At 37.1% G+C, this 22,344-nt stretch overlaps 1 protein-coding gene across 3 annotated transcripts in view; it reads left to right on the forward strand.

Moving 5' to 3' along the window:
• LOC123877431 overlaps window positions 1–22,344 on the forward strand; it is a 73,422-nt gene that overhangs the window by 5,278 nt on the left and 45,800 nt on the right. Inside the window, exon 2 of one of the 3 annotated variants that reach the window (XM_045924224.1) lies at window positions 13,801–13,864. The exons of 1 other annotated variant lie outside the window; for it this stretch is intronic. The gene's annotated coding sequence lies outside the window, so the exon portion shown is untranslated. Of the gene's footprint in view, window positions 1–13,800; window positions 13,865–18,062; window positions 18,307–22,344 lie in introns of those variants that run through there. One more of the 3 variants, XM_045924233.1, reaches the window with a different exon arrangement.

Raw genomic sequence — 22,344 nt, forward strand, 5'->3', positions numbered from 1 at the left:
GTAATAAATATCAAAGTACTTACCTAGTTCAAGTAGTAGGTACCCTAAGACAGTAAAACTACTGTGCAAGGTTAACCAAAACAAATTGAAAATCAATTCCACGCACCAGACGTGATCGGATTGTTTATTAAACATGCGGATTGGAGCGTAGAGTGTGAAACTTCTAGCTAATACTGCAGAGTATCAAATTACAGATTTTTTCCCGCGTGAATTTTAAAAAGCTAGAACGGGCTAGCTCCCGCACTGCGATTAAAAATATGCTATGTAGGATCGCGATTTTCAGTAAGTTTTTAGTTTGGTCCTATAAGTATCATCTTTTTTAACCCCCGACCCAAAAAGAGGGGTGTTATAAGTTTGACGTGTGTATCTGTGTATCTGTGTGTCTGTGTATCTGTGTATCTGTGTATCTGTCTGTGGCATCGTAGCGCCTAAACGACTGAACCGATTTTAATTTAGTTTTTTTTGTTTGAAAGGTGGCTTGATCGAGAGTGTTCTTAGCTATAATCCAAAAAAATTGGTTCAGCCGTTTAAAAGTTATCAGCTATTTTCTAGTTTTCTTGTAAAAAAGAAGGTTAGATAACCCTTAGGTTCATAATATTCAAGTGTCAATTGACAAATGTCAAGCTGTCAAGATGGACGTTGCCTAGATATACTTACATAATTATTTATTTGAAAATGATTTGTCGGGGGTGTTGAAAATTTTTAATTTACACTTGTTAGAAACATTAGTTTTGAAAATTCCACAAGATAGTCCAAGTCGTGACAGAAAACATCTCATTAAGAATTATAATTAAAGATGTAAATAAGTAAATAAAAGTTTATAAAAAGTCTTACGCAATCACTTTTGAAAGCTTTTGAAATCAAGTTTTAAGCAAAAACGTTCATTTTCAAAAGTAAAAGCTTGACGCTTAAAATTGAAAGGTGTCCTCAGAAATTCCAAGTTTATTTGCTCCGGTCACCAATTTTCAAAGCACGAATCACTTGAAATATTAAAATTCAGGTTACCTAACCTCAAGAAAATGTACACCGCTTTCATTAAAATGCGGCATTTAACGGAAAAAGAGTCGATGCTAAAGATATGACCTATTTTTATACATGGTTGAAACGGGTACTTAGATTGCCCCGTTTTCCATATGGAATGGAGTTGTATTTTTATTAAATTCTAGGATTTGCTCGAATTTGATACTTTCACGTTTTGATTCTTCGGAATTGTATTGTATACTTTTTAACCCCCGACCCAAGAAGAGGGGTGTTATAAGTTTGACATGTGTATCTGTGTATCTGTCTGTGGCATCGTAGCTCCTAAACTAATGAACCGATTTTAATTTAGTTTTTTTTTTGTTTGAAAGGTGGCTTGATTGAGAGTGTTCTTAGCTATAATCCAAGAAAATCGGTTGAGCCGTTTAAAAGTTATCAGCTCTTTTCTAGTTACTGTAATCTTCACTTGTCGGGGGTGTTATAAATTTTTGATTTACACTTGTGTGAAGAATAATTAAATCCTTCAATATACATAGTATATTTACTGTGTTTTTTAAGCAGTTCAATATCACTTGATTGCTTCTGCATGCATGCACAGGTGTGCCTTGCTTGAGATGATGATGATAACCATGGTGCAATGAATATTTACTAGAGGTAGTTTATTTACTCATGAGTTGATCCATTTAGAGCTTAGGCTTTTAAGAGCTAATACTTGCCCTACAAATAGCGACGAACGTTTTGAAATCCTTCCAGGCCGTTGATCCGACTTAACAATAGGCCCATTCCACGTTAAATTACGACAATACAATAGCTGTTTTCGTATTCTACTATACCCCAATCCAATTTCCAAGATCTCCTTTTAATCCCGATTGTAAATTCATGTCTGTTTATTGCGTTTACCGACCTGTTACAAATTATGCGCTATGAAGCCTAGGGCTTCTATTTAAATTTCCAGGGCTTCAAAGTGATTTGTCGGGTTCCGTACCGAAGCGTGCCAACGGGACCCTATTACTAACCCTACGCTGTCCATTCGTCCGTCCGTCTGTCGGTCAGCGGGCTGTATCTCATGAACCGTAATAGGTACAGAGTATAAATGTTTACTAAATGTGTATTTCTATTACCGCTACAACAACAAGTAAATATAAATACAAACAAAGGTTTCCTTGTGAGGTACGAAATCCTAAAAATATTTAGTAGTGGGATGTAAGGTTTCCAATTTTAATTTAGACTACGACCTTGTCCAGAAGGGGCAACAAACCGTTTTGCGCGTATATCACAGAATTCACAGAATATTCGTATACCTAGTTACAAATTGTATTTCGCTTTTCTTTTTATTTGAGTTAGTCTCCAGTGAATTTTTAAAATTTATTCTGAGTAACCCGATCCCTATACGTTTCGTTCAAAAGTATCAGCGATTGGTATCGTAGACTCTTGACTATTTTATATTCCAGAATTGTGTTGAATTCCCAAGCTCTGGATCTTCTTCCAACGAAATTGTTTTATGTCACAGTCCCTTCAGGGAATTTTGTTACCTTTTGAACTTTCAACTCATCGATTTTTTATTCAACTGTTCACGTTTTCTGGATCACTTTGAAAGCTGTGAAAAAAAAAACCAAAAAGTTTTAAGTATTTTTTTTTAAATACCACGTTCTTAAAACGGACTAACAGTATAAAATAACTATAGGTAACTATGAGAATACTTCTAAGATTCAAAACGAAAAACGTGCGGCGCCCGCAATAGCATGAGCAACCGCTGAGTTTCTTGCCGGCTCTTCTCAGTACAATCTGCATTCCGAACCGGTGGTTGAGTCACAGACGTCGTATAAGAGGTATTTCCATTACATTCCTTGGAGAGCACGTATAGCCGTCGGTCCTGCGCCTGATCTGTCTCCGGCGTATCGGATTTCCGTTCCATCGGGCTATGACAGTGAGGGAATAGAGAGTGCACCTGTGTATGCGCTTGTGCACTATAATATCTTCCGCGCAATTGGTTTATAAATTCGGTCGGGATGACATTATTATTACCTATAAAGAACACTAGGTCCCATTCCATTCCTGTATGTGTCTATTGCTGGACATAGGCATTTCGAAGAGCGCGCCACCGAACACGGTACTCCGCCTCCCTCATCCACACGCTCTTCGCCACCTTCTTCAGATCATCGGTCCAGTGGGTTGGAGGTCGTCCCACACTGCGCTTGCCGGTACGCGGTTTCCACTCCAGAACACCAGGTTATCTATACTAATAAATAAAATTGGAGTGTCTGTCTGTAATTTCGAAATAACTACCTCATATTAAGCTCATATGGTTATTTGAACGATACCATAACTGAATCACACGTTTTTAAAATTTTTGTCTGTCTGTCTGTCTGTCTGTCTGTCTGTCTGTTTGAAAAGGCTAATCTTTGGAACGGCTGAACCGATTTTGACGGGACTTTCACAGGCAAGTAGAGGATTGACCAGGGCGTAAAATAGGCTACTTTTTTAACCGACTTTTAAAAAGGGAGTTGTGTTTTTCTACCTATGTACACCGAAATCTCCGAGATTTCTGAACCGATTTGCGTCATTTCTTTTTTAATCGATAGAGGAACTTTGCGACATTGTTTCATAAAAAATTTGGAGTCCAACTCCTCAATCCTGATGCGGCAGGGGATCTGACCAATCCACGCGGGCGAAGCTGCGGGCATCAGCTAGTCCTACATAAAAATACAGTAGGGATATCCAATGCCACAATAAATTCAATGTAGTGTTATCTTCAAAGGTCATTATAATACGCTTTGTTTCAAAGGATCAATAAAAAAAAAACAAAAGGCTCTATTCCCAGGCGTTATCGTGCGATCGGCTGATATAACCACTTGATTAGCCGTGATAAATCAGTTTACATGGAATAAAACATTACGATGGCCATACCTACACGATCAAGTTTACCATCAAGTTTTTTTAACCCCCGACCCAAAAAGAGGGGTGTTATAGGGGGGTTGACGTGTGTATCTGTCTGTGGCATCGTAGCTCCTAAACTAATGAACCGATTTTAATTTAGTAATTTAGTTTTTTTTTGTTTGAAAGGTGGCTTGATCGAGAGTGTTCTTAGCTATAATCCAAGAAAATCGGTTCAGCCGTTTGAAAGTTATCAGCTCTTTTCTAGTTACTGTAACCTTCATTTGTCGGGGGTGTTATAAATTTTTAATTTGCTCTTGTAGTCTTATTTTTTTTTAAATTCAGATTCAAGTTAGCCCTTGATTTCAATCTCACCTGGTGGTGGTAAGTGATGATACAGTCTAAGATGGAAGCGGGCTAACCTGGAAGGGGTATGACAGTTTTTATTAAACCTTTGGTTTCTACACAGCATCGTACCGGAACCCTAAGTCGCTAAGCGATAAAGCTTTGCCGGTAGAGTGATAACTAGCCACGGCCGAAGCCTCCCACCAGACCAGACCAGAAATTATAAATTTCCAAACCCCTGCCGGGAATCGAACCCGGGACCTCACACTAATAAGACCACAGCGCTTACCACTGCGCCAGGGAGGACGTCAATTAATTTAAAAAAAAAAGTTTAGAATGATAAAATCTTAGTTACGAGTATCTTGCAAAAGGGAACTATTGGATTATTTTCGTTAAGAATATTTTAGACAGAAAAACGTGTTATTACTTAGAGTAGTTTAGAGAGCTATTAGTAGAGATAGATGTTAATCTTTTTTTTAACTTTTAATGAAACCCAAAGTATTTATTTTAAAGTTTCACTGGAAAGGGCTTTGAAGATTCTCGCCTACCTAGTAATTCGCCATTTTTCTTTTTTTTTCAAATTGGCGGCCACCATCCCTACAACTTTGATAGCTTATATTTCGGAAACGTGAATAATATGCTCATTTTTAACCCCCGACCCAAAAAGAGGGATGTTATAAGTTTGACGTGTGTATCTGTGTATCTGTGTATCTGTGTGTCTGTGTATCTGTGTATCTGTGTATCTGTGTATCTGTGTATCTGTGTATCTGTCTGTGGCATCGTAGCGCCTAAACGAATGAACCGATTTTAATTTACTTTTTTTTGTTTGAAAGGTGGCTTGATCGAGAGTGTTCTTAGCTATAATCCAAAAAAATTGGTGCAGCCGTTTAAGAGTTATCAGCTCTTTTCTAGTTTTCTTGTAGAAAAGAAGGTTACATAACCGTTAGGTTCATAATATTATGTCAATTGACAAAATATGTCAAGCTGTCAAGATGGACGTTGCCTTGATACATAATTATTTATTTGAAATTGATGTTTTGGAAAACTCAGATACTTTGTCGGGGGTGTTATAAATTTTTAATTTACACTTGTGCTATATTATTTTCAATTAAGAGTCCTCAATTTCAAAGGCGCACCCTTTTATTACACATTCTCGTATTACTCTCAACTCCAGTTAATTCTACAGCAATGTAGTAGGTACAAGTTGGATTGTTGATTAAAAAACGGGCACAAACAGCCACCCGAGCACAGTTTCATTAACGAGAAGCCTTTTTTCTCCCTTTGTGGAAGCATACAGCGTGCATGTCGGGGCTGTAGGGCGTAAAGTAAGAGTAATCTGGCAAAACAAAAGGACATCCCAATTTTCCAGCACTCTTTTTTCGATTCAATGTTTATTTAACCCCCGACCCAAAAAGTTTGACGTGTGTATCTATCTGTGGCATCGTAGCTCCTAAACTAATGAATCGATTTTAATTTAGTTTTGTTTTGTTTGAAAGGTGGCTTGATCGAGAGTGTTCTTAGCTATAATCCAAGAAAATCGGTTCAGCCGTTTGAAAGTTATCAGATCTTTTCTAGTTACTGTAACCTTCACTTGTCGGGGGTTATAAATTTTTAATTAACACTTGTTCGGGTGAGTAGCGCCTCTGGAGCTAGGAAAATGTTGTGTGCCTTTACCTATTGATAATTGAAGTAAGTTCTAATTATGGTGAGGTCTAAGCTTAAATAAAGTTAGTTAGTTTTCTTAAGTAACCTTGAATACGATGTCATGTTAGAATCGCTTACCTGTTATTAGATGCTAACGTTTTTCCCACGTTTGTATGTAAATGTGCCGATACAACCATTGTGTCGGTAATTATATTCCACATGCGCTAACGATCTAGTTTTAGACATTTGCTCTAATAATATAATTGCAAGAGTAAAGGATATAAAACACCATACCCTGGCTTATGAATATGAATTTCTGAACGCAAGGCGTATGATTGCACAGTGTACAAAAACAGATCGCAGCAGGGCTTGTATGTCTTTGGCTGTTCTTGCGCTGTCTACCGTGTTGCAGACTACATGTTTTGCGATCACTGTAGCCATGTCACTATCATGTTTAAAGGGTTGCTGTCTTTCGTTGTTTCTTCCTAAATTATTATTCCTACACTTAAAGAAAAACGTATTGCACAAGTCAGGGTTTATTAATTTAGGGTCAAAATTTTACCTTTAAATAGCGCTGCACCACGCTGGTCTGATAATGAGTTTAGACAGAAATAAACAAGCCTTTGACTTAAAGTCGACACCCATAGATAATACAATATTCTCGAGACACGATCCAATTACGTTAAAGCGATTATGTTCCTGGTAAACCTGGAAATTACCCCGGTCGAACCTTCGGCTTCGTCTATTATTATAACTGCAATGCTGAATAAAGTTTAACTTTTTGAAAAGAATCTGCTCTCCATCCGTGCAGCTGGTCGATTACGGAAAAACTGCATCAATCATATGTATATATTATAATCTCAGTTGTTGTGATTGGCTGAATTTATGGTGTTCCTATTGTACATTACATTGTAGCCAATAGTGAGCGAGCATCAACCAATCACAGGCGATTGCGATCGTGGTAGCTGTCATTTTTCCGCAATCAAGCAACCGGTGGTAGTGTTTTTCATGTCAAAAGAGCCACAAGTTAGTCTACATAAATATTGTCAAGTTTGAGAGGCTTGGCAAATTCTAAGGGGCCAAATTGAATAGCGCTGTGCCTGTCTGTGCCTGATGTGCTTAGACAGATATAAACAAACAAGCCTTTGACTTTAAGGGGACACCCATAGATAATACAATATTCTCCAGACACGATCCAATTACGTTAAAGCGATTATGTTCCTCGTAAGCCTGGATATCAATTACCCCGGTCTAACCTTCGGCTTCTTCTATTTATTATAACGCTAAACCACTGAATATTCAAGACCACGCTTCTTGTTACAGCTTCCGGGGAAGCTTTCAGTGTTATACAAAATATTGTTATTAATTATTTATTATTATCTATCAACGTCCTCCATTCGCAGAAGGACAAAAGTAACTGATATAGCTCAAAATCAGCAAGCTGAAGTGGCAATAGGCAGGTCATGTTCGTCACAGAACCGACGACCGATGGGGCAGACGTTTTCTGGAGTGGAAACTGCGTACCAGTGAGCGCAGTGTAGGATGATCTCCAGTTCGCTGAACCGATGAACCGAAGGTGGTGGAGAGCGGTTGGATGAGGAAAGCGGAGAACTGTGTTTGGTGGCACGCTTTTCGAATGGCCTATATCCAGCAGTGGACGCATACAGTTTGATGGAATGGAAAAAAAAGTCCTCTATTAGTATGCACGAATACGTTTAGACGACCCACACGTAACGCCATACATGATCAAGTTTGACAGTAAACTTGCTAGAGTATGGCCAGACAATTTTGTATCCAAAACGTATGTATCCACTGTTGGATATAGCCATTCTTAAGGGAACGCCACATTCATTTACCAGTTCTATAACGATTCTGAATTCTATGGTTTACGGCTCAAAGCTATGAGCTATCAAAACATCCATATATTTTCGGCTTCGCTCAGTAAGCCTCTTTTATTTGAAAAAGTTGGTAATAACGTAGAGTCTTCCATTAAAAAAGGTTTATCTATCTACCCGCAAAGTGTAGGTGTTAGAAGCTTGCCTAAGTGATGGATTACCGCTATTTTACATCCTAAATCTTAAGTGCTCACCTTCCGTTTTATTCCTTTTTATCTACGAGTATTTTACTACCCTAAGGGTTCGTTTCCACTGAAGCGGAATGGAGTGTAGACCTATACATAAATTACTAGCTGATGCCTGCGACTTCGTCCGCGTGGATTAAAAGGTTTTTAAAATCCCGTGGAAACTCTTTGATTTTCCCGGATAAAAGGACCCATGTATAGTATATCCTCCAGGTATAGTAAACTAAAGCCTATAGCCATGCATAAAATCACGTCGATTTGTTGCTCTGTAGTGACGTGATTGACGGACAAACCAATAAACCAACAAATAAATAATTTCAGTGATCAATATTCAAATAAAAAATGAAATCGAGTAAATTCAGATTGAAAAGTTTTTTCAATCGACGCCGCTAATACAATTAAGTGCAGGGTACAGTGAACTTTTTCTAATCGACGCTGCTAATGCAATTAGTTGCCCCCTTTGGGGTGAACTGTAGCGAATGCTCGCTAATTACCCAGCAGTTAAAAGCCTTCCGCCCACGGTTGATCTGACATGGGGTCAAGGGCAAGACAGTGTATTCAGGATTACAAACACATTTCACGACAGTTTGAAAGCTGTAACAAAACGACGAGGCTTCGACCGAGGCAGATTGGCAAACTTAACACACCTTTGAGAAAATTATGGACATTCAGGCATGCAGATTTTCTTACAATATTTTCCTTCATAGTTGATGTTTTAGCTCTTTAAAACGCACATATCTCCGAAAAGTATCACTTCATTACTGATTCTGAATTATCTGATCAGATAATGTGGGTCTGGATTTCAGACCCTAGTATAAATATTTATACAGAAGATGTTATATGTATTTAAAAGCAAAGTTTCATATAATCCTGTTTTCGGATCATCGTCGCTGGGATCGAATTGCTAGCAACAAAGTTTTGTATAATATGTAAAGGCTATCTACATTTACTCAGAGGATGATCTGTTTTTATCTCGAAGCCTTCTTATTATAAGAGGATTAGCCTCAAAGTTTTCATTTAATATGCTGAGCTGGGCTTTGGCTTTATCCGTTTTCGTAGTTGGTAAACTTTCGAAACGAGAGCTTCCGCTTTACAAACCTTGAAGGCCTCGTTCAGGCAGAAGCGGAGCGTTGCGCGAAGTGTTTTATTTTTTTATTCAGATACGAGTTAGCCCTTGACTGCAATCTCACCTGGTGGGAAGTGATGATGCAGTCTCAGATGGATGCGGGCTAACCTGGAAGGGGTATTACAGTTTTTATTAAACCCATACTCCTTTGGTTTCTACATGGCATCGTACCGGAACGCTAAATCGCTTGGCGGCACAGCTTTGCCGGTAGGTTAACTAAAGCCACAAGGAACGGAAATATACGGATTTGCTTACAATAGAGCACACGGCGAGCACCGTAGGTTCTGTACTGCCCTGGGTATCCCTGCGGGCGCCGCGCCGCTACCCGCTTCGCCACAGAATAACCGCAAAACGCGCCGCGTAACGCCGCGCGTCTTCTTGAACAAGACCGAAAGCGTGCGTAAAAGAAGTCAAAGGAAAACCTTCGTCGTTTGTTATCGAATTAATTCAAGAAACAATTTGCGGCCTTTATCCCAAAGCAATATCTTTCAAGGGCCTTTAAAAAAAATGTTACGAGACTTGAAACAAGCATCAAGGTTTGTGAAAATCAAAACATCAAAGTTTTTCATTAAAAGAACAGCTCATACAAATGGAAAAAATTCCAAACAGGAAAAATTTGTCGTAATTTTCACACGTGCAATTGAAATCTGCGATAATTAATGGGTACAGGCAACGTGATTTGGTAATAGCTACCTGGTTCGTTTTCGATGCTCCGTTGCACCCTAATTAGATTTTAATTGTTCTAATTCGTTTGTTTTTCATGTTGGAAAAATGTACAATTTTAACGCTAAAGGTACTAGGACTGCATAAATTGTAGCGGACTGATTTTATAGGTCTAATAAATGAAGAAGCGGTGAATATCCCAGTGATTAAGACTTTGCCCTCCTATTCCGGGGATCCCGATTCCCGACCCTTAACTTTTTGAGGCTAGATTGCGTTGTAAGCAATTAAATATAACTTGCTTAATCTGAGAGTTCCCCACAATGTTCTCAAAAGTGTGTGAAGTCTACCAACCCGCACTTGGCTAGCTAGGTGGACTAGCAAAAGGCTTGGAATATTGTGGTATACACATCTAATATGTTTTTAACCCCCGACCAAAAAAGAGGGGTGTTATAAGTTTGACGTGTGTATCTGTGTATCTGTCTATCTGTCTGTGGCAACGTAGCTCCTAAACTAATGACCCGATTTTAATTTAGTTTTTTTTGTTTGAAAGGTGGCTTGACCGAGAGTGTTCTTAGCTATAATCCAAGAAAATCGGTTCAGCCGTTTGCAAGTTATCAGCTCTTTTCTAGTTATTACTGTAACCTTCACTTGTCGGGGGTGTTATAAATTTTTAATTTACACTTGTATACCAAAGTACTAAAAGTATGACCTCAAACTGTTAAAGTTGAATAAAGACATAAAAATTCCATTACAGTTAAGAGAGTGCCAAATTATGAGTTCAAGTCATGAAAACTAGTTTGTTATCTCACGTTTGGAGACTGTTCGTGAGATTCGGCTTTCAGCAAAAAGTGCAGTTAGAATTCTTTAGAATAACTGTTACGTATTTCCTTTACCGGTTTAAAAGATTCGTTCAGAAGTCAGATACATCACGTTCACGGCACGACGTGACGTCAACCGATTTTTTTTTTTTTTGGTTTACTTACAGAAACTTGCACTAATACATTAAAAATAGTACTTATTCTAAAAATATTACTTAGTAAATGTAGTAACCATTTTCAAGTAAACAAAACATTTACTTATATAAAAATTGGTTACAAAAAAGTACTTACATATTATTAGAACATTAAATCGAGAGAAATAAAAAAATGAAGTAGTGAAGTTGCATACCTATATAATAATATAACAGGACTAATCAGGCTAATATTATAAATGCGAAAGTGTTTGTTTGTTGGTTTGTCCTTCAATCACGGCGTAAGAGAGCAACGGATCGGCGTGATTTTTTGCATGGGGTTGAGGACCGAATTTCGGCCACGGCGCGGCAGTCAATCTCAATAGAGATTAGCCAACTGCACGGGAGATGTTATATTGCACAAGTACATGCACCCTCTATTCCCTCACTCTCATAGCCCGAAATTACGACACGACTGGAGAGAGATCACCACCCCTATTATCATTAACATCACATAACCCTATTATCATTACCATCAAGGAATATTACCAACACTCGAATGCGTAAACCTTGTCGTAGTTAGGTCGTATTGTGGCAGCAATGGCCATGTGTTATCATTCTCAATTTTAGACGGGATCATCATCGTGCCATTTAGAGACATCAGTCATCACCCTAGTATCATTAACATCAAGGACTATTACCAACACTCGAATGCGTAACCCTTGTCGCATTTAGGTCGTATTATGGCAGCAATGGCCATTGAAATCTTGAGTCTGTATGTCGAAACCCTGACTGAATTTGACGTAATGTGCACACAATGGCACGACAATGGTTCCCACAGCACGCTTTCTATGTATATTATAAGATTGGATTGGGGAATACAATCAAGAATATATTAACTAAACGGTTGCTTAAACTTGAAAATACTATGGGGAGTTACGTAAAAGAGTAGATACTAACACCTATTTATTTACTTTGTAGCATTAGCTAGGCAAGCGCGCTCCATTTTAGGCTATATCATCACTTGCTAGCAGGTCTGATTGCAGCCAAGCGCTATAAACTAAAAAAAACCCTCCATTTTATTTACAAGGCATGGGTTTAATATTATGTAGAGTTAGAACCATTTCCCAGATTGTGCTAGATACTAAATGAGTGTTCTCCTGGCGCTTATATTACTTAGAGCAATTGCTTGAGTGGTGGAAACGCCATGGTAACTCACTTTTAAATTATTGTGTGGTGTGGTATAATCCTACGGCTACAGGCCCAAAATGTTGAATTCCTAAAGTGTCAAATTCTTATAATGCTGAATTCCGAAAATGCAAAATGTTGAATCCCAAAATGTTGGATTTGCAAGATGTTGAATTTCAACTTCATAGTCGCTGATCGTTCCTCCCTGTGCTGTGTTGGGGACAATGCAAAGAGAAACTTTTAGCTTTTATAAATTAACGAAGGCTGGGCCCTTACACGCTCTATTACTTATTTCAAAAACAATTATACACCAACCGTAATGTTCATGTTCCAACTATTATGATAACTAATTAAAAAAATCGTTAATAGATGGCAATCAAAGCAAAATGTCGAAACACTAATGTTATGTAAATAGGAAACAAAACCGTGTCTTACCGACTAACACAGAAACATATGAACAGTTATGAGGACATTATGCAACTGTTACAAATTACAATGATACTAATTCCATTTCCATTCCTAATCACTTGGACTTCCTTTCGATGAATGATAAGATCTTGGTCGAAAGCCGGATTTACTCGTACATTAGGTCAGTTACAGACACAAAGCTGGAAACTGCTTTTTTAGGGTTACGTACCCAAAGGGTAAAACCGGAACCCTATTAATGTCACTCTGCTGTCTGTCTGTCTGTCTCTCCGCGTGTCACAAGTCCCTGCTCGTAGACGACCTGAGTTACAAACCTGAAATTTTGGTATTTAGTGTAGATCATTGACCCAAAACTGAATATGGAATAAGAAATTCAATTAAATAATTTTTCAGGGGGGCTCCTATACATGAAAAAGTAGCCGTTTTTTTTCGTAGCCGCTCAGCTCACAAGGGTGAATCCTCCTTAAAAGTTCAAAAAAAAAATTACCTACTACTTACTAGAGTGTTACTAGAATGTTAATTTTAAATATTTAACTATTCATCATTCTATCCGACTTCCTATAAAAGTTGTTTGTTTTTTTACAACAGTTATGTCTAACAAAATGTACATTGGTAAAAAATGTTAAAATATAGGTAAATGACTATTCATTAATGTAAATGAGACTTGTTATGCGGCGATGCTCAGGAAGTCGGATTGTTGATGCGAGTGTATACTCCGTCCATTGAAGTGTTTTCTATTTGACAGGTTAGTTAAGTGAAATAAGCACATCACCTCCGATTTAATAGGTTTCATGCAAATGTAGAGTATCTATAACAAACGTACAACATTTACTAACAGTTATTAAATATTAGTTAGTAAGTTAGCAGCTGAGCTGTCAAACTGTGCCTATTAGCATTTGGAAAAGTTAATAATAATTGACATTCGCTTTTAAATTATAATTTCAATTTATTATACAAGGGTCCTGCAATGAAATACGACAGTAATATATTTGTCTGTTTTCAGTACATTTTGCCTACTGTCAATAAATGACCTGTTATTTGCAGAACTGTTAACGGCCAAGTCACGAGTTGTTGACTGCTCTAACACTTTATCTTTCCAGTTTACATTTTACAACTGCAGCAATTGAATTTTCATTTGCTCCAATTGGAAATGACTGCTCGAGTAATCCGTTTAATTTTTTGCTTAAATATAAACTCAAGCTTCCTGTGAATAGCCGCTCTACAGATTTGACAGAATAAAACGTTTATTTGTTTAAAGCTGTGCCACACATTACTAGTTATACCTACGTGTTAGTTTATAGGATTTATATAATACTGTCTAGTCAAATATTTACAGGCGCGTAAACGTCAAAAATTAAACAGTAAACGGATCGGAGTATAACGTAGGTATGCTCTGGATGTTTTACGTATTGCACACGAGGTCTTTCACTTTTGTGAATTAATTTCCTATTCGACGGAGAAAGTTATTGTATCGACTAGTTAACTCAATCGGACCAATTGGACTTATTGAATCATTTGTTTCGACAGATGCGCGCGCCGTGCGAGTGACTTCTGCCACCTGTGTTCTCTTCTAACTTATTTTGGAAAAGAGGTATTTTTTACTCTTTGCTATTTCAATTTGTACCCGTACTACATCTACGCTGAAATAAGGAGACTTGACGGGTTTTTTCATGATGGCGATCGAAAAAAAAACATATTTTTCGCAACCAGTACAGACGTACATTTTAGTACAATTTTAGCCAAATTGTACCTATATTTTGTTAAGCTTTGTATGTGTTATCTGTACTAATTTTGTGGTGTACAATAAAAGTATATTCATTCATTCATTCATTCATACAATGTTGATAAGAAGCTTATTGGGTACCTATCATAATTTACAACAAGAATCATTTTTGTAGCAATTAGTTCCACGTAAAGGCGTTTTTTCACCTACTTCTACTGTACTAACATGTCAAGCTAATTGATTTGTTAGGCTGCATGTATCACTTTACGCGTTTGTGTAAATGTATCAATTTCGTAATTTCCTATTTGCAAAATTCAATGAGTCCACACTCTACAATGTATTTAATTTAACTTGTTACATGTTGCGATATTATGATGAAATTGTACCTATATAGTTGTTATGTGTTAGTGATACAATCCGAGCTAATATTAAACATGCAAAAGTATCTGTCTGTCTGTTTGTTAGCTTTTCGCTGAACCGATCGATTTTGACGAAATTCGGCACTGAGATAGTTTGCAACCCCGAGGATTTTCATTGAGACGGAAAATCGAATCTTCAGTATTTTATTATATTTATTTGTTTAGTGAAATGGTCACATTGAGTTTTTATTTGGCCATCTGGTGGAATTTGACCAAATCCCGGTTTTTATTATTCCTATTCTCTTGCGACATATACGTTTATTTGTTCCTCGTTTAATTTACGAAAATAATTTTTCGTCGAAAGCCGTTATGAATTACAGGAGCGGTCCCTTTGTTCTATTGCGCGCCACATGCCCAAAGCTCTCATAATTTAAAGCACTATAGGTCACATTAAAGTAACCAAGGCCAACAGGTCAGGGACGGAGCAATACGCCAAAATCTCTCACACCCCTTTTCCAGTTAGGACCGCATAGCAAATTATGGAGTGAACAAAGTATTCAATTTATTGCGTCTCACGAACTTTGCTTTGAACTTTGTCACGCAGAGATTCGTGTTGTTTGACACTGCTTTGCGTCATTGCGAATTTTTGGTGCAATTCAATTTCAGTACTAGGATTTCATTGAATAAGCCGTGATTTTCGGAGCAATTGTGCGATTTAGGACCGATTTTTCAACCATCAAATAACTTTTATCTGTGGAATAAAGACGTATTGACAGATTTCCTATACCAATCCTGACTTGCCCAGCGTCGTAAACTATAAACTAAACCTTTATCATTCCGAGAGAAGACCTGCTCTCAGTAGTAGAGCGGCGATAAGTGATATTTAATTGCTTTTTATTTAATTTTTGACGGCTTCCCAGGCGCAGTGGCAAGAGCCTGTGGTCTTATTGGTGGAAGGTCCCGGGTTTGGGGTTTGGAATTTCATAATTTCTAAATTTCTGGTCTGGTCTGGTGGGATTGCTTCGGCCATAGCGTTCCGGTATTAAAAGACAAAATTCTGTAAGTAGATATGTACAAAACGAGTCTTGCTTTTGTTCATGAAAACCACGCAGTCATTTTCAACAATAATGAGCTGTGAACGACGATCCATGATGACACTTGTTTAACTTAAACAGCTTCCGGTGAAAAACTGCTCTGTTGTTTTTAAAACACTTCGCTAAACGACTAGTTTACACGTTTTTTAGGGTTCCATTCCGTGCCTCAAAAAGAAAAACGGAAACCTTATGGCATCACTTTGTGGTCTGTCTGTCGTGTTTGTCAAGAAACCTATAGGGTACTTCCCGTTGACCTAGAATCCTGTTTGGCAGGTAGGTAGTTGTTATAAGACAAATCAGGGGAAAAATTCTAAAACCGTGACTTTGTGGTTACATCACAAAAAAATTAAATTAAGAAGAAAAAGTATTTTCAAATTAAGATAACTATACCAAGTGGGGTATCATATGAATGAGCTTTACCTGTACATTCTAAAACAGATTTTTATTTATTTTCATGTGTAATAGTTTTTGTTTTATCGTGCGAAATGACGGAAAAATACGACTGTAGTACGGAGCCCTCGGTGCGCGAGTCTGACTCGCACTTGGCCGGTTTTATTAAGTATCATATTACTCGTATTTTTTATTTGCGTAGGTGCAGAATAATTGTTCATTTGATACTAAGTACTCTGAAATTCGATTCGATGTCTTTGTAAGCATTCTCGTTACTCCGTCTTCGCCATTCATTTAGTCCAGAATGTACGAAATAAAAGTTTAGTACACCCTTAGGGCCCTCGCGCACTACGCAGCCACGACCACCACCGCAGCATCCAGGTTAAAGTATTATAACCCACTACGTATCGCGCTACAAACGAGTAACCGACATAGCTCAGCGGGTGGCTAAGATGAAATGGCAATGGACACGTCACATAGTTCGAAAATTTATAGTCACTTATAGCAACCCAAGGTGCTGGTAAGGCGGTCGCGCACCGAAAAGCGCAGCGCTGGCAGACTCCAATACCAGGTGGACGGACGACATCAGAGACTGATCTGATGTCGTCCGTCCACCTAGTGGATGGTCTGGAACCGCTGAATTCAGATTTTTTCACCTTCTAACTGTGGCACAACATCGCAAGCTGTGGCAATCACTAAGTGGGTCTATAATATAGTAATAATATGTATTTCATTCTTTTTGTGTAGCTAAAATTTATTGTAACCTGCTGATTATCCATATAAATAAAAATTAAATTAAATAAATATTCAGGCGGCGCAATACCTTGGCGTATGGAAGTCCCTACAAGAGACCTATGTCCAGCTGTGAACGTCTATCGGTTGTTGGTGATGATGATGATGATGATGGTGATGATGATGTAGTATCGAGCATTTAGCAGCAGGCTGGCCGTTGTTGCTAAATGCGCGATACTACATCATCGGCAGCTGGCCGGCCAGCTTCCTGGATGTTGCCGCTACTGGCCGTGATCGTGGCCGCGTAGTGCGTAAGGTCCCTTAGTATAATCGTACGTCGACCCTCCGAGTTCTGACCTAAACGATTTGTGTGGCTTCTTCCATATTTGGCTACAAAGCCATTTCCTGTTTGTTTACTTCCGTAACATTACTAAGAATTGTAATTATATTTTAATCCTTACTGGGATTATGCATCTGTATGCAACATAACTATTTGGTATAGGAAATTAACAATATCTTATTTCCTGTCCTTAATTTTGTTTATTCATATTCAGATTCTGTCTTTGCATATTATGTTAATTTAATAATATTATCATTGAGGAGCTATTAATCAAAACAGTTTGGTTATACTTTTGATCAAAATACTTTTTCTTATTATTCAGTACGTTTTCGGCCCACTGCATACCTATTACCTACTTACAAATTTGAACTCATTTCTAAACAAAATTGCCTAAACTGGTTAACATTGATATCAAAATTCGTGCTTTCAATCATTGAATACAATCTGGACTCATATCCAAGCAAAACGGCCTCAAACTGTGCTAAAATTCGGTCCAAATTTTGGCTTAATTTGGATCAAAACAGTGCAATTACTTTTTTGCTCCTCCTGCAAAATTTTATTTAGTGCATTTATACTGTTTTGTTCGCAAGCTCCTCAGTTATTGTTATATGTAATTTTTTTTTGTTATCATCAAAAGTGATAATTGATATATACAGTAGGTACTTATATGTCTACCCTCGTGACTTGTGAGTTTGTCATTGTCATTTTTATCTCAAAAATCGTTGCTACTTCAAAGCTAATGCTCTTGTCGTTTTTTATCAATATCACTTCGATAAAATTTCCCTATCATCTTCAATATATTATGATAGGGGCAAATTTATTTGCAATCAGAAACTCAGAATTGCATTATAAATCGGTTTATCATTGACTTCTATAGCGTCTTGGTATTTAACCAGAATCTGTTATTCTAAAGCAATATTGGACAGGCAAGTTCTTTAAACGGGGCATTTATTATAAGTACGGTAATAAATTACCACCGCAACTGGTTACATGTGAGCGAGCGAGTTCAGACGATACCGACATTAGAGTTGATAACCGAGCCATGATTTGTTTTTAATGATCCAAAAAGAAAATATATTCCCAACTGGTATTGAGCAATGAAAGTGTAAATGAAAACGTGTTCAGGTCCTTGCTCATTGATGAAAGCAAACCTGCGGAGTATGCCGTCGCGCCGGCCATTCCAAAACCAAACCAGTCGCGTTTTGCCGCGCTCAGAACACAGACGTGTTACTGGTGCTTTAAATTTTCCTCCACCGTTAGATTAATTGTTATGAACTGAGTTTAAAAACCGTGACATAAACATTTGTGTGTGGATTATTACCTGTTTGATTGAACTGTGATTTGGACGTTGCCTCGCCGGTTGCCGCAGATTTGAGCTCGTTGATATTTCTCAAGGTACGTTCGTTTGGTTTGTTTGATTTACCTGTAGGAACTGACGTTTTAAGCACCATACTCTGTCGTGTCTACAAACAATCGTTGCCTTCAACATACTTTGAAAAAATGGTAAGTTAACGTTTATTTTGCCCTTCACATGTTTCATGCCGTCAAATTAAATTTTAATTTCAACTCTACCTAATTTAGATTTCATCGTATTATCATTATAAAGTTTTAATATCTCGCTTACCATATCAGGAAGAAAATACGTAGGCGAGATTTCTACGGCTTCACGTATCGTACATTTATCTTTATTTTTATGTGAAACGAATGTATAACTGCGCGTATGTGAAAAGTTTCTTTTGCCTTTGTTTTGCAGTAACAGATCTAATTTGGCGGAACATTTCGAAACATCAATCATCCAAATTGGCTTAGGTACTATTTCAAAATTCTTATAACGTATTACTTTACAACAGTCTTTTAAATTACACACAAAGAAATTTCGTACTAGAACATTAATTGTTACTAATACGCCATTAGTTATGATGACTACTTAATAATTATGAGCGGTTGATCGCCATCATTATATCTACGTTAGAATTCATTTGGTGATAATAATAATTATGCATAATGATATAGGCATTTTCATTGCTCAACATAAGATCCTATGACTCGCAATTTGTACTAAATCGTTCAAAAACTTTCTTCCATTAGAAAATTTACATCTGAAATACTTAGGTATTGCTCAATAGTCCTTCGAGTTCACATTACCAAGATCCCTTGAACAAAAGATAATAAAAACTTATTGGAACAGTCCTAACCCTTCCTATTCAGGTACTCGATTACCGGCAGACCCCATTCGACTTAGCTTATACAGAAAGAAAGGATCAAAAAGACCTTGACTTCATTCCGAAGCAAACGTACAAAACCCTTCATCTTAAAAAACTTGTCAACGGTTGAATTTTTGTAAACGTAGGCTACCTACGTAGAATTGAAGGTTTTATAAAGCCTTTTTTTGTTGGCACACAAAAAGATCATGACAAGATCATGACTGTACGAATATTACTCAGACACGTAACTAATAACTACAAGTTTCCTCAAATATAATAAAATTCGATCTGAGATCAGGATACAGTTCACAACAAAAAAATTGTTGCAAAAATTTTAAGTGGCATTCGATATTTAAATGAAATAAATGTAACGGTATCCGGTTGCCATGAAAGTAGGTAAAAATTAAAAAGAATACGAAACTTTATACGTAGTTTCTTACAGAAATAGATTAAGAGAGACCTGCCTTTCCATCATCTGCCTATGGAGATTTAGGGCATCTTACTAAGATGCCCTAAATCTCCATAAATAAGTTAAAGATAGCATAGATAAATCTCCATAAATAAGTTAAAGATAGCAAATTGTTAATGGATTCCTCAAATAAGAAAAGACTGGCTTCCCCTAATGGATTTTACTATGTACCTCAGTGGACAGTGGCTTTCTTTTGATTATGGAGACGTGAATCAATATTAGGATCGTAGATTTAGATAAATTCAATACTAACAGGAACAAAAAAGCCGTTGTATGAGAAGAGCACAGAGAATTTAACCTGACAAAAGTTACACGAAGCAGAAAAACGCTGATTTTACTTATCTTTTTGCCACATTCAATCTAGTATATCATGTCATATCTTGGACTGCCTACATCGTGTTTTACTCTCAGATGAGATCGCAATCAAGTTCAAACCTGTCGAAGATAAAAAACATAATGTCAATATAAATGCCAATTGTTTGTCTTGATGCATTTTTAATTCGCGTAAATGTCTTGTGAAGAGCGCTAAAACAAGAAATAAGTCACCTATGGTTTTATTATGTACATTCTAGTTATTCTAGGAACTAGTTTTTAATGATCTTCATTTTTTACCATTGCAGTAGTCTTCAGGTGTAATATTGGTAATTACTTCTATAAATGCACCAGCTTCTTATAAGCTTATTATCTTAAGCAAAGTACGTTCTATATTATTATTTATCCTTGGAAGCTAATTATTAAGTGCATCTTATTCTCAAGTTTTTTGTTTAACCCGTTGAAGGTTATTTATAATGGTCAGTGAATAAAACAGTTTAGTTACCTTCAGTCCCATAAAGCCTTTTGCCAATGTAGCTGTGACTTCTGTCCCAGCTACAATGGCAACAACTCCCGATTGGTTGGCAGTTGACACCCTTCTATTATTGACCATTTTGCACGAAAGATTTAAGTAATTATCATATTGTTACAGTCGCAATAAATTGTTGTGATTGGCTGGGCTGAGTTTGTTGTTTTAGCCAATAACACTGTAGTTTGATATCTACCAGCAACGTCCGTCCACCGTCCGTTTGGTCTTGGGGGATTCAATGCTGTGTTTTTCGATGCGGGGTCGCTTTTCATGCATCTTAGGACGCTTTGTACCTACTCTATCGAGCTGTGTGCCTCGCCCATTGTCACTGCAGCTTCTATTAGCTCTCAATCACCTCCACCAATATTGCAACAAGAACTCCTTAAATTCAGACAATCACAACTATGTATTTAGATTATAATAATGATTAATAGTAGTCGACTAGTCGGCTTAAAGGACACAATTGTAGCAGTGTAACATTCGCAATGTCATTATCCCAATTTTTATACTAGGCCTACAAAGGTGATTTTGTTAAGCGATTATATTTTGTAGGAGGATGTGGTTTGGACTAAATGTGGTGAGTCAGATGTAGTTACGAATGGTTTGTTTGCTTTGCTGGCCACGTTGACTTCCTCTCAAATTTGTTTACTTCTCATTTGATGGTAGGCACATTGGTATTATTGGGGTCCATTAGACGATCTGTTATGCATCAGTTAATTCCAGTAATGAGTACTTAATCGTCATCGTAATTATTATCAGGTATTCTTTATTGGTGATACACAACAGAATAATTTTAAAAAATGAAGATAAACCAAGGACACAAAACGGCCTCATCAAATCAGCAGCGAAATACTCCAGCAGCAGAGAATACTCCAGATATTTGTCATCATCAGTAATCATATTAAACGGTTGATTAGTAGGTAGGTATTTGTCAGTAACAACAATGTCTGTGGTATAATTTAGAATAAAACCTATTGGGTATATCTACATAATATACTCCCATCATAATATTATAATCGAAATAGAGATGAGTTTCTCATAACTCATCCATTTTCAACCCACTTGGCGTCGACTTCTAATCAAAGACACTTCTAATCATAAGCCTCTTTCTTCTAGAGTAGGTATTAGGAAGAGCACTTTACCCCATCTTTCAGACACTCTATTGCTTTAAATAATAGCTTATCTAGTATCGGATTTGTTTAGATGTATGTCAAGGTCACAAAATATAAGCAAATAAGTGTATTTTATTTAGACCTAATAATGTAACCGGTTATACTGCTGTATTGTGATTTATCTACAAAGTGCGTAGTTCTAAAAGAGCATTATTTTTTTGCAGGTTCGTACTGTTAGCTATTGGAAATAATATTTCTGTTTATTATACTTATTTATTATGTCAAGGACATAATATTCTACCTTGTGATACATTTTACATTCTAACGTATTCCTGTGTTGCGCTTGCAATGTTAGCGCAGGTACTCACAATATGATTAATGATTGTAAATGGCATATGAATAAGCTTTATTAATGTCCAAGTATTAAAAGCTAATAATCTAAAAATTATAACCAACTTTATAGAAATTATACTCATACTCATATGCAGTTAGTCCAGATATATTTATTGTTATTATAGGTCTTAAATGTCGGAATCACGGAAGCACTTGGGTGTAAAATGGCATTGCCCTCTGGAATAACTGGTAATGCAAGTGGCCTACTCTAACTCTCAGTAAATATTTTGTGCTAAGGCACTTAATTTTTCGCTACTTACAGTAATGATGTACCTACTCGCAACTATGGAAAAATTCAAGTTACAAGGCCAAAACAATATCATGCATCAGCTCACACAGTTCCTCTAAACAAGACGTCCTCGACAGTTAAATGCTGCAAGAGCGACATATTGAAACGAAAAAGATGCCAAAGAA

The sequence above is a fragment of the Maniola jurtina genome, chromosome 2, assembly GCF_905333055.1.
Source record: "Maniola jurtina chromosome 2, ilManJurt1.1, whole genome shotgun sequence".
NCBI classification, from domain to species: domain Eukaryota; kingdom Metazoa; phylum Arthropoda; class Insecta; order Lepidoptera; family Nymphalidae; genus Maniola; species Maniola jurtina.